The sequence below is a fragment of the Lontra canadensis genome, unplaced genomic scaffold, assembly GCF_010015895.1.
Source record: "Lontra canadensis isolate GAN:19392208 unplaced genomic scaffold, GSC_riverotter_1.0 scaffold68, whole genome shotgun sequence".
Classification (NCBI taxonomy): domain Eukaryota; kingdom Metazoa; phylum Chordata; class Mammalia; order Carnivora; family Mustelidae; genus Lontra; species Lontra canadensis.
This window is the reverse complement of record NW_022631062.1, coordinates 6,719,727-6,735,858: the sequence shown is the minus strand read 5'-3', so window position 1 is coordinate 6,735,858 and position 16,132 is coordinate 6,719,727.

Here is a 16,132-nt window from a genome sequence, read left to right as displayed (position 1 = left end):
TGGGAGAATCGGATATACCCTGCTCCTTTCCCTCCATCTCTAGCACGGCTTTGGGTCTTGTCTTCTCTTCCCGAGCACCTTCCACCAGGCCTTTGGAATCTCCCCACCCCCAAAGCTCTACAACCGCCAGGGCAGCAAACCCAGATACCGACCTGGGTCCCACAGCTCCCAGCCGGGCTATTTTCAAACACCATGTCTCCAGTTCCCGCACTGAGTTTGTGCCAGAGCAGACCCCTCTGGTCTAGACCGTACTTCTGCAAGGTCATGTTGTTCCCCATTTTCTTCCTCTTGTCCTCTCCTTGGGGCCAAGGCCACGTTCTCTGCGGCGCTAAGGCTGGGGTGGTTTCATTCTGGTTTGCACTGAAGGGAGGCTCTTGCTTGAAGGTAGGAGCACATCATGCGGCACTCGAGCCCGTGGACGGCTGCCCCCTGTGCAGAGCAAGGGCTCCACCCAAGTCCATGCCCAAGTGTGAGCCATGAGCCACTCCTCTTGGAGCCAGAGAGGCTGGAAAAGTCCAGCGTCCCCCTGATCTCTCTGGCTTTTGGCTCCTCCTAGAATCCAGAGGTCTGCAATTCTGTAGTCTTTGCAGCTCTTCAGCTCTTGGAACAAGTCTTTGAAAGCTTGATCCTCATTAATTCATAATTAGGGCCACTAATATTTACAATAAATTTCTAAAGAGTATATAATAACTCACTTGAGCAGAAAGAGTATTCCTAAAATATCCATTCCCAAAAATGTATGAAATAATAATGACAAATTTGTGGATGCTTAAAAAAAAGAGAGAGAGAATCATTAAAAGGTCATTTCATCCAGGTTTTGAAGAATTATTTTCAGTCAGAGTGGAGACATCCGAGGGACCCGAGTAGCATTAATGGAAGAGGAAACGCCATGATTGCTCTTGTCTCTGCCATTCCTTTAATCCCGACCCCTGTCCTGCCTTCCTGGAATTGTAATTCTCTCTCATTCTGCTTACTTCAGTCTTTCCTGGTTCTCACTTAGGGACTGTGGTTTCTGTTCATGAACTGAGGTGAGGCTGCTTTCCTGCTATCACAGAGATCCTCCGTGTCTCGGACCACTGAAGCACTCCGTGCACATGGTTCATGTGGGCCAGCACAGCTCTCCCTCCAGAATGGCTGCACTGTCATCTCCCACCACTTGCCGTCCTGCATCTGGAGACGCTTCTGATGGACGAAGGTCACGCGAGCATGGCCCCTGCTTCCAGATATCTGTGTACACGCTCTTTGTTCTCCCAAAGCGATCTTCGGCATCTTCCCCAGCCGTGCTACTCCACGAAGGCTTCCGTTAACCACCCTTCCCAATGCACGGATGCCTTCTCCAGTCTCATTTCCCGGGCCTTAACACAAAACCTTCCAGTTGTTCCTGGCTGGCTCGGTTGGAGGAACCTGGAACTCTTGATCTTGTGGTAGTAAGCTTGAGCTCTGAGTTGGATGTAGAGATTACTTCAATAAAAACTTTAAAAAAAATAAAATCTTTCAGGGGCGCTCATGTAGCTCAGTTGGGTAAGCATCTGACCCTTGGTTTTGGCTGAGCTCATGATCTCAGGGTTGTGGGACTGAGCCCTGCATTGGCTCCTCACTTAGCCGGGAGTCTGCTTGAAAGAGTCTCTCCTCTGCCCTTCCACCGCCCTCCCTGCTCCCATGCTCCCGCTCTCTCTCTCAAAATAAATCAATCTTTAAAAATAAGTCTTCCTGTCTACTCTGCATGTCAACACGTGAAGACTCCTATCAATGTCGTAGGCATCTTGGGTCCTGGAGCTGTGTGTCACCATTTGCGTTCCCCGTCCTCCTCCCACCACATGGTGCACACTGCATATATGACATAGAGTAATCCATCCTTAATCTTAGTTTTTTTCTTTTTAATCATTCTAGTATATAGGATTAATGCACGTATGTCTTTTGTAGCAATGAGAATTGTGATCCAAATGAATGTCACCCTTGCCAGGGTGAACTAGTCATCGACCTCATTAAGAGGCCACCAAACCAGATGCTGAAGAATCACAGAAAGGGCCATTAGGGATAAAAGAGAAGCCTGAACAGAGGTACGCTTTTACAGTAGGCCTCGGGTGAGGGACCCTAAGCTTAGGGAAAGTAAATCCACATGTTAGAACAGTCTTCCTCTCTGTTGGAAAGAAGGATTCTCAGACCCAAATAAGAGGAACCCAGAACGTGTGTTTCACTGCAGAATCAGCACGGGCAGAGCTTAGCAAATTGGGACTGCTGGCCAAAACTTTAAAAAAAAAAAAAAGTTTACATTTGGTTGCTATCCTCTTAAAGCACCCACAGAACTCTGTTCTTCTGGGGTGGTCATGGGAACTCACACACAATGCTTAACATTTGCAAGTCATAAACTCTGCGACACAAGGAACATCTGGTTCCAGAAAAAAAAAAATTATATCCCTCCCATCAAGCTTCATTCATCAAAAACGATGCTCACTTTTAAGCATTAACTTAAAGCTACGGGGAAGGAAAATCTTGAAACAGATTTCATGAGCACGAGACAGCAGCCAGTAACCCATTGTAGAATTCCCCTAACTTCGACGTTAGGGTCATTAACATGCTCCGAAGGCAAGACGCAGGTTTGTTTTAATGAAAAATTGTACTTATCTGGAACTTCCGTGATATTTACTTGTCACTGCCGGCCCTCTAGCCATTTTCACAGAAGGTCTTCAATCTTGCCTCTGAAAAGCACGTAGTTGGTTCGATGTTGTTCCTGGGGATACATTGCTGTGTTGTCTTTCCGCAGTGAACGGTGAATGAGTGAGTGCTTAACGGAATGCCACACGCACGTCTCTTGTTGGCGTTTCTTCCTCTTCAGAGCCTACCTACCTTTACAGTGAGATTTAAATGAGAAGAGAAGGGCATTTACTGTCCTCCTGGCTGTAGCATTGCTTCCTAATTCCGTTCATCATATTTTCTGGGAGTGGTTAATTTTAGAAGGACCCTAAGCAAATATCAAATTGTGAGGTTGATTGTAATGTTGATTAACACTTAAGCATGTATCGATTGTGTTTATGTGTGTTAATCTGTCACACAGACCTTGCGCTCATTCGGAATTATGTTTTAGGACTGGGCTGAAGGCACAGCAACCTTTTTGTGAGGTACTCCGCAAGAAACATCCGCTTTCGTGAAAATTGAATGCGCTTACCAAATGTTTATCTTCAAATTTTATAAAAACTTGGGAAATTTCAGATGATCCCTTTTTCCTTGTCATATAAAAATTATTCCTTACTCTCTGTTTTAGAAATCACAACTCAATTAGAAATATTAATTCAAACATCACATTGGCCTTAGAATTTTAGTTTATTTAGACACAGTCTGTGAAGGAATGTGCAGACTTCCCTCCAGCTGGACACCATTTGGTATGAGCAAAGAAATTCAATAAAGTAGAATTTCACAAATCCCATTAATCATGTACAAGCACAGCAAGTATTTGGCTCACATAGTCTGAGGAGCACGGATTTTAGTACATATGGATCTCCTATTCTTTTAATTACTTGAGCTCAGACAGAACTCATGTGCAGATCTGCAGAAAAACCCGTATCTCCAAACCGTTCCATGTCGTGTGTATTTGAGAATGACATCTGAGGAAACTTCTCACTCTGCAAACTGTAGAGTCCAGCTTTGGAAACATCAAGGCTGGCAGAGAAAATTCTAAACAGACTTACCAAGCTGGATGGGTTACAAATCATGGGCTTCTTGGCGTCTCTCATGAAAGAAAAGAAAACCAGACGTGGCCTCCATGCCTGAATTTGGAAGTAGGAGTTGAGGGAAAGCCTTGTTTCAAGGCCGAGAAAGGTTCCTGGAGAAGCTTTGGCAAACGAGACAATCTGCCTGCACATGACTTTTAGGGACACTTGTCTCTTGGATAGATGTAAATGAAGGAATAAGAAAAAGATACTGCAAGTTTCCCCCCATTACCCCTCCCCTCTAAACCACGGAGAAGAGCTTTACCCCTCCCTGGAGATACAAAGAAGTCTAGCAAGACGCGACCTTGCCACTGCCACCATCGTATCCACCAGTACTAAGAAGCAAAGGAACGTATTAACAAGGAATTCAAATAGTGAAAATAGCATAAGGCATGATTTTCTGAATATGGACAAAATTGATCTTTACTGGGATAAAATCAACCCAAATGAAAAGTATTATGATCTCTAGGTTAAAACAAGGCCTACTTCCCATTTGTTTATTTTTGTCTACGTGGTCAGTGACCTTTGAAAAGACTGATACTATCCATTGTTGGTGATGGTGGGGAGAAAAACGTTCCAAGATTTGTTGAGAAAGCTTATTTTGTTACAATCTTTTTTGGAGGTCAGTTGGCCCAGGAGCTTTTGGAATGTTAACTGTGTTCCCTTTAGCAATTGTACCTGTAGGAGTTTTTCCTGATGTAAATATGTGTGTTGTGCAACGATTTATGCATAAAGATTGAAAGCTAAGTGACCACACGTAGGAAATGGGTAGTTGAGTTTCAGGGCCCTAAGACAAGGCAATTTAAAAGTAATGAGTGAATTCAGGGGAATGATTTCTGTGATATGCTACTGGATGTTGAATAAAACAAAAGAAAGTTGAAGAAGAATATATACTGTGTAGAAACTATGAACCAAATCTATTCTTTATCTCAAAAAATGTATTTCTGTGTGTGTGTCCCACAAAAACCAAATATATACCAAAAATATAACAAGTAATATTCCTAATATAAGGATATGAGGAACGAATTGAAGACTTTTTTTTAATGTAGAGAACGTTCTCATTTTGAATTCAAACACGCACAACCTTAAAATAAATAAAAACAGATAGACAGCTTTCAAAGTAAGATTAGCCACCATTTGCAAATTTTCGAAAAACACTCAGAATTTGTGCAGTAGGAGGTAGCTGGGCGTTTGGCTGCAGCTCTCATGGCTTGATAGCCCAAGAATTCTTTCTGTATATTCTATTTAAAAATATATATGGGGACACCTGAGTGGCTCAGTCAGTTGGGCGTCTGACAGTTGGTTTAGGCTTGTGGTCTCTGGGTCTTAGGACCGAGCACTAAGACAGGCTCTATGTTGGGCAGGGAGTCTCCTTGGGATTCTCTTCCTATCCCTGTGTTCCTCTGCTTGCTTTTGTTGTCTCTCTTTGTCTCCCTCTGCACCTCCCCCTGCTTGCATTCTCTCTCTCTGTCAGATAAATAAGTAAAATCTCAAAAAAATATACATATACATATATATATATATATAATAAATCTTCTGAATCATATTGATGAGGTAGACCTCACACCCCAAAGCTAACGTGTCACATCTTGTCCATCACATATCTCCCTCTTCAAATTAACCACAAGGGTTATTCAGCCCCAATGCTTCGCATGTCGAAAGCATCTGTAAACCTAAGTGAATTTTTCCCCTACAAAATTTCAGGATTGTAACCTCCTGTGAATATTGTTGCAGATTCTCTCGTGTCATGAAAGTTGAAAGAATAAGAAAAATCGGCTAAACACAAACAGCTTTAAAAAAGAGTACTCGTCAGGGGTATGAAGACGGGGGTGGCTGGGTGGTTCAGTCAGTCAAGCGTGCAACTCTTGGTTTCCACTCAGGTCATGACCTCAAGGTGGATGTGGTCAGGCCTCACGCTCAGTGTGGAATCTGGTTGAGATTCTCTCTCTCCCTCTTCCTGTGCCCTCCCCCTGCTTGTGCACACACCCTCTCTCTCTCGAGTAAAATAAATAAAATCTTAAAAAAAAAAAAAAGAGTACGAAGATAGGTCTTTTACAGAAATGCGTCAGAATCAAAATACATTAGCAAGCACAAGACTAAGGATAAATGGTAACAACTATGAATAGTATTTCACTACTTTGCATGGGTTCTGCCTTGTATCTGATTTTCTGTATTTTGTTATTTGCTGTAAACAAAAGTTTGTTTCCTTTTTTCTTGCTGTTTTCTCCCATAAATAACATTCTACTGATAGTTGTGGATTATTTAGGAAGGCTAAGATAATGGCAACTAAAATAAGTAGGTAAGGAGTATTTTTCTTTATTCTAAACATTCCATCTGTCTGACTATATTTATAGTATGTAAAACACCTGTTTTTATTTCCAAGGGACCAATCTGGTTCTGAAGTCGCAGCTGGTGATAGTCTATGAGGGTGTTTAGATACTATTTCTTGAGCAAGGCAGATGGCTATCAAAAGCAACTTCATAGTTTTATTTTTTATCACCATCCCCAGATTTGGACAAACTCATGTGGACAGAATTGACAGGACTTGAGCTTGAAAAGTGCAGGGCATGTGTTCAGCTGGTATGCACAAGGGATCGCCATAAGCATGGGAACGTCAAAGGGACCAAACATGGAGAAGGTTCATGTCATAGAAATAATGCTAAGAGAAGTCACTACCCAGGACTAAATGCAGGTAAGCAAGAATCATTGTCGTTTCCAAGACAACATTGACCTCAACTGTCAGATTCGCTGCCCTTGATGACCAGGTCCCTTTCAGAACCAGCGCTGGTTGAGAACAGCCCTTCTCTATATACCAGTCTGTGCAATGAAGGCAGAAAGGGCACGGTATGAATATGTTTATGATGAAATGTACTAAGAAGATGAGATGTTCAGATCAAGTGCCATGGGGGCAAAAATCCCCAATAAAATCAACCAACTGCTGGAAGCAATGACTTGGGCAATTCCTTCTGTAAAGGACTAAAGATAAGATTAAAAGTAGGACCACTCCAGTTGAGGAATCGACTCAAGGAAAATCATCTGGGAATGCACAGAAATTTCCATGACCTAGTCCAGCTGATAAACCAGATCATTCAACCACGGGCAGCCATGTGCAACTATCTGAACACTTTTTATCTTTAGGGTTAGAAATATGGAAATATTCAATGTATATACAGTTGCTAAAATCAATGAAATGCAAGAAACACAATTCTAATAATGAATAAGAGAATAATAATATAGATAATAAAGAAATGCCCATTATATTTACCTTATTAGTACTTTTGATCTGATTATCCTGAGTGAATCAGTCCAATTTTCAACATGTTCAATATTAACATGTCCTTATTGTGTCTGCTCTATAGGACAGTAAAGCATTTAAGAAAGACACATCAGACTGTGATTTGAATTAAATGATTAGATAATGTCATTAGTTGTGTAGTCAATGTTTAAATGTCTATAGAAACCTAATCTTTTTGTTTAATAACTTTTTGCTTTATTGGTTCCATAAATAAAATATGGGTCTTTCGAAGAATGCCACAGAAATAAATTGGGTATCAAAGTAAAAATAGTGGTATTCTTCACGCACATAAACTTTTAGATGTGAAGAATCTAGCAGCATTTAAAAGGGCAGGTGCATCGGTATCTCACCTTGTTCACAGCTAGTAGAAATGGAGATTGAATTTAAGTTCTAGAAATAACTGCTGGAAAGGAGAGGTAAAACTAAGGAAAGAATTCCATCTGGAATATGGTAAATAAGCTCCTAAAAATATGAGCGCTATAATCACTATTTGAAAATATGTGATTTTAGAATATTTAAATCAAGTAATAGGCAGCAGAGAAGACCACTCCATGGAAATATTTGTTGGATATTCATAGAATTAATTCTTTCTCTCTCTTTCTTTTTTTTTTTTTTTTTCAAATAATCCCTGTGCCCCTCATGGGGCTCATACTCCTGACCCCAAGATCAAGAGTTCCATGCTGAGGCGACTGAGCCAGCCGGGTGCCCATGGAATTAATTCTTAATACAGGTGTCCACCATTGAAGGGGAAGGATGTGATAGAACTCAGCAGTTAAAAGCATAAGGGGGAAGAACTCAAAGTCAAAGGATAACAGGTAAAATTGAAGACTGTCTATAGTTAACCCTGTGGAAACCACTTGAGAAGGAAGAGCCTAACGGAGGGCCACTCATGACTGCAGGATGGGAGGGGTGAGACTGGGAGTTCAGTGAAAGCCTTGTCAAGTTTGAAGGCATTTCTGAGACCACCCAGTAGAGGCATTCAGTAGGCACTTGGATGGATGGATCGGGAGGTCAGATGATGGGCATCTGCGCCATGGCTAGGTCTTGGGCACCATGTCTGATGGGCTGCACGTGAAGGCTCACTAACCACTGGGAAGGAGTGGGAAAAGTGGGAGCTTGCAAGGTTCTGTGACCTGTCCCCCCTCCTCACCCCCGGCGAGATGTGTGCAGAAGAAGATGCTGGCACAGGGCTCTTTGAAAAGAGGTGAAGGGTTACAAGGTCATTGCACAAATCCTCTCATAAGAGGGGAGAGACTTTCTCTTCATTTGAGCATGGAGGAAGGAAGGGAAGGTGGGAGTGAGTGCCAGATTTGCTGGATTGGTTTTGAGAAGCTAGTGGGATTCCCACTGGAGGCACTTCATTTCCATGGTGTGGAAGATGAAGTTCCTGGCTGATTCCGAGAACAGGGGAGGGGTGATAGTTGAGCACAAGAGACAAGGAACAAAACTTTGATCACAGTAGGGTAGCCAAAGAGTGAATTTACTTGCAAACATTTGGCATTGACACCTTTCAAACCTTAGAAGTCATGTAATAGAACTCGAAAACAGATTTTTGCAAAGTTTGGGTATAGAAAAATGATAACACATAAACATATGCAAAGTCTTAAACTTGAAATTATTAAGTGAACTGCTAAGGTCGTTCTACCATTGGAGGGAGAAAGACAAATAGCATTACCCACCATTAAAATAAGTTACTAGAGAACCTCCCATCCCTTAAATGGTAATGGAATTTGGATGTTTGTTTTCTGTGAATGTCAAAGGTAAACTGATTTTCTCTAATGAGCTTAGAACCTTCCTCGCCAGCAAACACTATGGTCCGAGGTACAGAAGGTTTTATGGAATTTTGCATCCAAAGGATTATAACTTGTAATTGTAGCATTCCCGTTTCTCTCCCAGACACAAGCGCCTTACTTGTTCCAACCCATTATCCTACTCACTGAAATCAACAGCAGCTCTGACAGTAGAGTTTTTCTCTGTTGCCACCTTAGAAGCCTCCACTCCACAAAATTCCACTTTTTGCCACTTTCCCACCATCACGATCCTTAGTCTCTGTTTCCAAGTGTCTGCTATTTAACCGTGCTAGAAAGCCACGGAAGCCACAGAGCGGTTTCCTGAATTGTAGAATAAATGATCCAAGCTGGCTTGGCAGACCCACGTTTCCTTCATAGCTGTTCTAAACTTGAATGGTCTGCCTTTTGTTCTGAGCTGAAAGCCAACACCCTGTTTGTTTTTCTGGATCGCTCAGAAATGTTTTGCATAGCCAGCGAGTAAGTATCCTGAAGATCCTGCTTTTCTGAGAGTTCCTCCTCTGTTTTCCACTATGCACAAATCCTCTCATAAGGATTTATGCATAGTGGTTTCTAAGGATCATAAGGATTTGTGCATAAGGTGGTTTCTACCACCTTCCGCTGGATCCACTCTCTGCTCTCTTCCTTTTCTCCAGGCACTGGATTCCCTCACTTGGTGACAAATGTGCCTTCCTCTTCCTTCCCTGTCTCCCAAGTGTCCCCAACCAAAAGTAGTATCTATCCACACATCTAACTTCCACGTTTACGATCTTCTCTCCATCCCTTTAATATCAAACATCCTGGGGAAAAATCTGTCTATATAATATAGCAATATTGTCTGTGCCATCTGCCATTACTGCCCCCCCCACCCCAGAATAGTCTCTTCTTCCCATTACTATGGAAACAACCATCTGACCAGTGTTTCTCAAAACTCAATGAATCACTTAGTAATATAGTTTAAAATGCAGATTCTATTTATGAGGTTGAGCCTGAAGCCTGAGCTTCTGCATTTCTAACAAGTTCTCAAATGATGCCCCAGTCTTGGTTGAAGGACCACAGTTTGAAATCCAGGAACCTGAAGGAAGATCACTCCAAGATTTATTCATGTCTTTGCAAGCTGTCACTTGAGAACTAAACACTAGACTCTCATCTACATTGTTTCAACTACTTTAACTGTCCAAGTCAATATTTATTTCTTGAGGCCATCCGTCCACAACACTGGTTCTCACTGGATCGACAGTCCTGTGGCGTCACGTTCAACGGCTTTGCCATCCATATCTTACAGGTCTTGTCTGCTGAACTCAACACAGGGCACCACTCAGGCAATTAAACTGTACAACTCTGGCTCCCTTGGAGGAAGAGCTTCTTTTAATAATATTACTGTGCAAACATCAATTTTATTGAAAGCCAGTGATAAAAATATTTCCATATTTCTCCCTTCCCTTTGGGCTCCAGGACTGAACTGACAAAATATCCAACTCGAAGCCCACAGGAGGACAGCAATGGTGCATGACCCACTGGGACCCAGTGAAAATTTTCTCTCTCTTGGACTTTCTGTTAGGCCTATTTAAAAAAAAAAAAAAAAAAAAATCCCTGCCTATGCCTTGTGACCACTTACATGGTAAAATAATGGGTTTTGCTCAGAGAGCAGCCACCTTATTCACCATCTGGAGAAAACATGTTCTAAAGCTAGATCATACCTGGAGATGTGATTTGAGCAACTACACACAGATGTGCCTGATACACCCTGGATTGTACAGCCAAAGGTACCAGTCCGTGCCCTACAACATAGCAACTATCGTTCTTGTATTTTTCTTTCTTTCTCTTTCTTTCTTTCTTTCTTTCTTTCTTTCTTTCTTTCTTTTTTTAAGATTTTATTTACTTGACAGACAGAGATCACAAGTAGGCAGAGAGGCAGGCAGAGAGAGAGAGGGGGAATCAGACTCCCCGTTGAGCAGAGAACTCAATGCGGGACTTGATTCCAGGACCCTGGGATCATGAACTGAGCCGAAGGCGGAGGCTTTAACCTATTGAGCCCCCCAGGCGCGCCTCTTTCTTATATTTCTCTTTGAATTAAGGTCTTTTGAATTGGGTTTCCTTCACATGCAACAACAGCTTTCAACAATTAACTGCCCTGAAAATGACCTTTATTTGGCTTTCCTTAAATAGAAAACATCTCTAATGCCTCCTTGGAAAAGTGGACAAAAGATATTAAAGAAAAAAATGAAGAAGCTTAAGGTCACAAAATTACTTAGCCTTTCTTGGCTGTCATGGAGCATTTCTTCTGCCAGCTGAACTTTCACATGCATTTGTCACATTTCGAAAACATAAACATTGTGGGTGTGAAAGAAATGTGCAACATTTGTCACTTAGTAGGAAGAGACTAGACACCACCCGGAATTTGAGGTTCCTATTGCGAAACATTATATTGTATGATCCCATAAGTAGGTAAATCTGTAGTGATTGTGTTTCTTTCCTATTTAATTTTTTTTTTTTTAAATTTTATTATTTGAGAGAAAGAGCAGCAGGGCAGAGGGGGAAGGACAGAGGGAGAGGGACAAGCAGACTCCCTACTGAACATGGAGCCTGCCAGCTGAGCTCCATGTCTCCAAGAGATCACGACCTGAGACAAAAATCAGGCTTCACCGACTGAGCCACCCTTGCACGTTTTTTTAGGTGATGGGCATTGTTTTGTTTTTGTCAATGCACTGTTCCATCTCTTAAGTTCTGGTAGAATAAAAGCACCATTTTCCTATATTTCTGTCGACTTTTTAATGAATACTTCTTGCAGTATTTTTTTAGTTGATCATCTTGTTTTTTGAGGCACAGAGTCCTTCACTCCTTAACCGTTGAGGATTTTGGTGTCCTGGACCCATCTCCAAAGGAAAATGTTTTTGCTCTGTTTTTCCACCATAAATAGAAATGTCATTTTCTGGCATAAGGAATTCAAACGGTTGCAGAAATGACAGATTCCAGAGCAGAGGGAGAGGAAGTAGAAGAGAAGCCTAGAGAATCTTGTTCCAGAAAGCAAGGAATTACTCAACGGATGAGGAGGATCTGACAAGGGATGGTGACAGGGGAATCGGCCAAACTAGGTTCCCGCTGAGCAAACAGGCAACTCTGGGCATCAGAATAAATCATGACAGTAGCTGATTATAATCCATTGAATAAAATAGGAAACCACGAGTCCACACGGAGATAAACTGACAGATTGATGAAGCAGGAGATATTTATATGCTTTTGAAAACGCTTCCCCACACACAGATAGGTGTTGATTATAAAGGGGGATAGAATAACTTTATGGGGGAAAATCCTGGTGAACATCCCTTTCACCAAGATCAGGTCACATGCCAACCGCTAAGATGCCATGAGAAAGAGGCAGCATTACATCTGTGATTTCCTTGCCGATCATGAGGATACACGAGATAAACCGAAACTGAGGGAAATCGTTTAAAATCACTCACGGGACGAACAGTGACTCCCCAAACTCTGTCCATCCAGAACCCCAGAATGTGACCTTACTTGGAAATAGGTCTTTGCAGATATAACTCATTAAGAAGGTCAAGGTGAGGTCATCCTGGATTTAGGGTGGTCCCTGGATGCACAGACGGCCATCCTTATGAGAACGTAAACAGACACACATGCTCAGGGAAGAGACCCACGGGAAGAGAAGCAGATGTTGGAACGATGCTGCCATAGCTAGGAAATGCCAATGATGGCCAGCGGCCCCCAGAAGTTGGGAGAGAGTCAGGAAGCAGAGTTTTCTTCAGTCCTCCAGGAGCAACCAACCTGGCCAACCCCTTGATTTTTGGATTCTGGCCTCCTGAGTCTGTGAAAGTTTCTGTTGTTTTAAGCCAACCAGTTTGTGGTCCTAGTGATGGCCATCCCAGGAAACGAATGAATAAAAGGACCCATCACCTTCCAACCTCCCACTGATACTGCCAGTGCCGTGAGGTCAAAGAAAGACTGGATAACGTGGCCCGAATGGAAGGAAACTGAAGAGACATGGTCCAGACAGAGGAGACCCCAAGGTGCTCCCTCATCCCTTACGCCTTGTGACAACAGACCGAGAACATGGCTGTCTGCGAACCTGGGCGCTCGTGGCTCAGCACCTTCAACTCGGACTTCAGCCTCCAGAAGCGTGAATAGTACTTTCCTGTCATCCGTATGGCACCCCCCGTGCCTGGAGTTTTGTTCTCGCCGCCCAAAGGACTAGCACGGCTTGATACGGACAATAACACTAATCAGGAATGGCCAAGGCAAGCGCATCCCCTCCCTCTTCACGAGGGATCAGCTCTGCTAATTGCTTTGGATTTGAAACCGCCACCAGCTATGTCTGCTTCAGGCTGGTCAGCGCGCCTTCGTCTCCCAGCTCCACAGCCTTGCCAGGAGCGAGGGTTTGGGGGCACTGGGAAGGGTGCCCATTGCCGATGTCTCCTCCATGTGAGTAAACCCAGGGAGCAATCACTCTCTGGGCAAATATGCCCCTTCCTCAAGCAACTTCTGCATTTGAACAGCTTCTCTACTAGCATTGCTGCCCCCGCCCAGGTGAGTGACAGGTTGGGGGGGATGGCAGAGCTCTGATCTTGGCTAGCAGTGGACACCAGTATGTCTGTGTGGTCAGCAGTGGACACCACTATGTCTCTGTGGTCTCTACTTGCTGTGAGACCGAAGGAAAGGCAGCAACCCTGCCCCCTCCTCCGTTTCTTACATCTCCAGTTCCTCATTGATCACATGAGCGGCATGAAGGCAGGAGCCCTCACGTACATCCTATAGAACTGTTGTATGGCTCAGTCCCGGTCTTCAGACATAGAACATGTCATCTGACCTCCACTCTTCAGGATGGGGTCACGTGCATGTCTAAATACAGGAGGCTTCTCAGCCTACAGACCACAGCCCTTGAGCCGGGGGTAGGGTGGTTGCTGGGGGGCGGGGGACAGCTGCAGAATCCTATGGCAAAGCTGAGGGACCCATCAGGGGAGGGCTACGTTCCTGCACTGGCTGGAACTTTGTGGCTTTCCACATGTGGATGGTACACTGATTTGCTCATTCGTTGGTCTGCCCACAGAAGAACTGGACAGTGTACAGCTCGAAGGACACTTGTAAATACGGCGGAGAAATGGAAAATCCACAGGAAGTAAATGAAAGAACTCGTAAGTGTGCGCTTCATGTCTGCCCCGTTGAGAGACACACGCCCCGTGCCTCCGGTCTCTGCGTGCCCGCGTCCAGAGGTACGTGTAAGGATGCTCGTCCACAATCGTGGTGGCTTTAGTTCCAGATGACGCTGGATGTGCAGTTATGTAAGGTGGGCAGGAATGTCCATTCGGAAATGCTGTCTACGGTGCGGAAAAGACGGAGTCCTCTGTTTGCCTCTCTGTAACTCAGGCACGTGCCTGAGGAATTACACTGAAGGCACAGATGTCAGGAGTGCGTCAAGACACGTATTAGCGCTGAGCAAGCCAAGGTTTCGGTTATGTCACCGGAGGCAAAACTGAGGGCAGAGGTGAGTGATTACATGGCAAATTCAGCCCAACTGAACGGTCGATCTGCAAATAATAATAATGGCGATTAATAATAATTACTAGTGATTATCAGTAATTGCTCCTGATCATTAGTAATTATTATCGTTGTTGTTTAAAAACAGGTCCACTTCTGGTGGCCCGCAGAGACTGCTTTTCCAATCCTGTTTTGGGTTACGTGGATAATTAATGGCAACGTTCAGTTTTACTTTGCCAGAGTGTAGATACGGCTTAGGCAAGAAAAACCTCAAAACTGTGAACCTCCTTAATGATTGGCTCCTCCACTGTAAAATTAATAGACTGGATCCGAAAACTTTCTGGGACTCATATTTACAAGTATCAAAAGGGAAAGGGAGTCTATGTATCTGTGTTAACTATCGGGAAAAAAATGAAGGGCAGAAAAACTAAAACTGGCTGCAGATAAGGGCCCTGGTTTGTTCTGACTCCTCGTACCATGCCCAGAGCCGGACGGCTGTTCTCTGCGAGCTGCTGGTGTGCTCACAATACACCCTGTATTGTGAAACCAGAATGTAACGGAGGTTGTATTTTTGTTTGTTTGTTTGTTTGTTTGTTTGTTTTTATACACCGCTTGCTCCTTTAGAGCATTATTTAACTTCAAAACCAAAGGTAGTTTCTCTAATTGCCAATGGAAACAGGGGGTTACCATAGTTACACAGTAAAGAGGGTTCCTGAAAAGAAGAATAGGAAGACTAATGAAATTTTTAAATGACAGATTCAAAAGCATTAGAAAACTGCCCCGATCGGGGACGTATTAGGCTGACAATCACAGTGAGTACCCAGCAAACCTATCAGGATCTGGGTCTGTTGGGAGTGCCTGGTTTCCGTCAGTCCGGACGGGTGAGGACGTGCTGTGAGCAGCACAGACCACGGGTCGGGACCTCTGCCGCCGGAGAACTCGGTCCAGCACCCCTGGCTCGCAGAAAGCAGCATTGCAGTACCCTGCTCCTCTTCCCTCATGGCAGAACACGGCTGCCCTGCACGCACCTGTCCATGAGCTAACCATGGTTTTCGGGGGGAGTCGTGTCCACCAGGACGGTTAGAGCACACAAGCAGTGCGTAAAGTCGCTTCCATGTCTAACATGGAACATTTGTTTGTGCTCACGGGGGCACCCATAAGAATGGGTTGGAATATGGTACAAATAGGAGAGTCACACAAAATGATCAAAAGGGGGGCAATCGAGCAGACAGACGGATGTGGAACTAAATGGAAGATGTTCATGTCACGTCTGAAACAACATGTTAAGATTTAGCCACCTGTGTTCTAGAGGAGCAGGAAATAGACACCCCAAGGAGGATCACTACGGAGGCCTGTGTCTCTGCATAACTCATAAGCAAAGAGGCAATCGGTGGCGGTTATGTGCTAAAAATTGTGTATTTGGAGCTTTTAGGAGCCATAAAAGTGATTTAAAGGATGGTTTCAAATGTTAAAAGAGAAATGCATAACAATTAAACATAGGCAATGAAACCAGTTTGTTTCTAACTGCCTCTTAGTAATTAAGAGTTGATGCTTGGCAAAGCCCCACACACACAGATTTAAGACTTGAGACAGTGTCCAGGAATTAGTATAAACCCACATCCAAGTCCTCAAAGTGATCGGATTGCTACTTAGAAAGCGGAAGAGCTAAATCAGTGTAACGGGACTTAAAATAATGGACGAATGATTATTTTCGATTGAATTCTTCTTTACTGGACTACTGGGTGGACCTGGTTCTTCATATGTAGAAGTGTATCTTCTTGGTTCCTTGAGTAGATTTACCCACTACCTAGAGTGATGGGTCAACATCTGATGGGATGTGGCCTGGC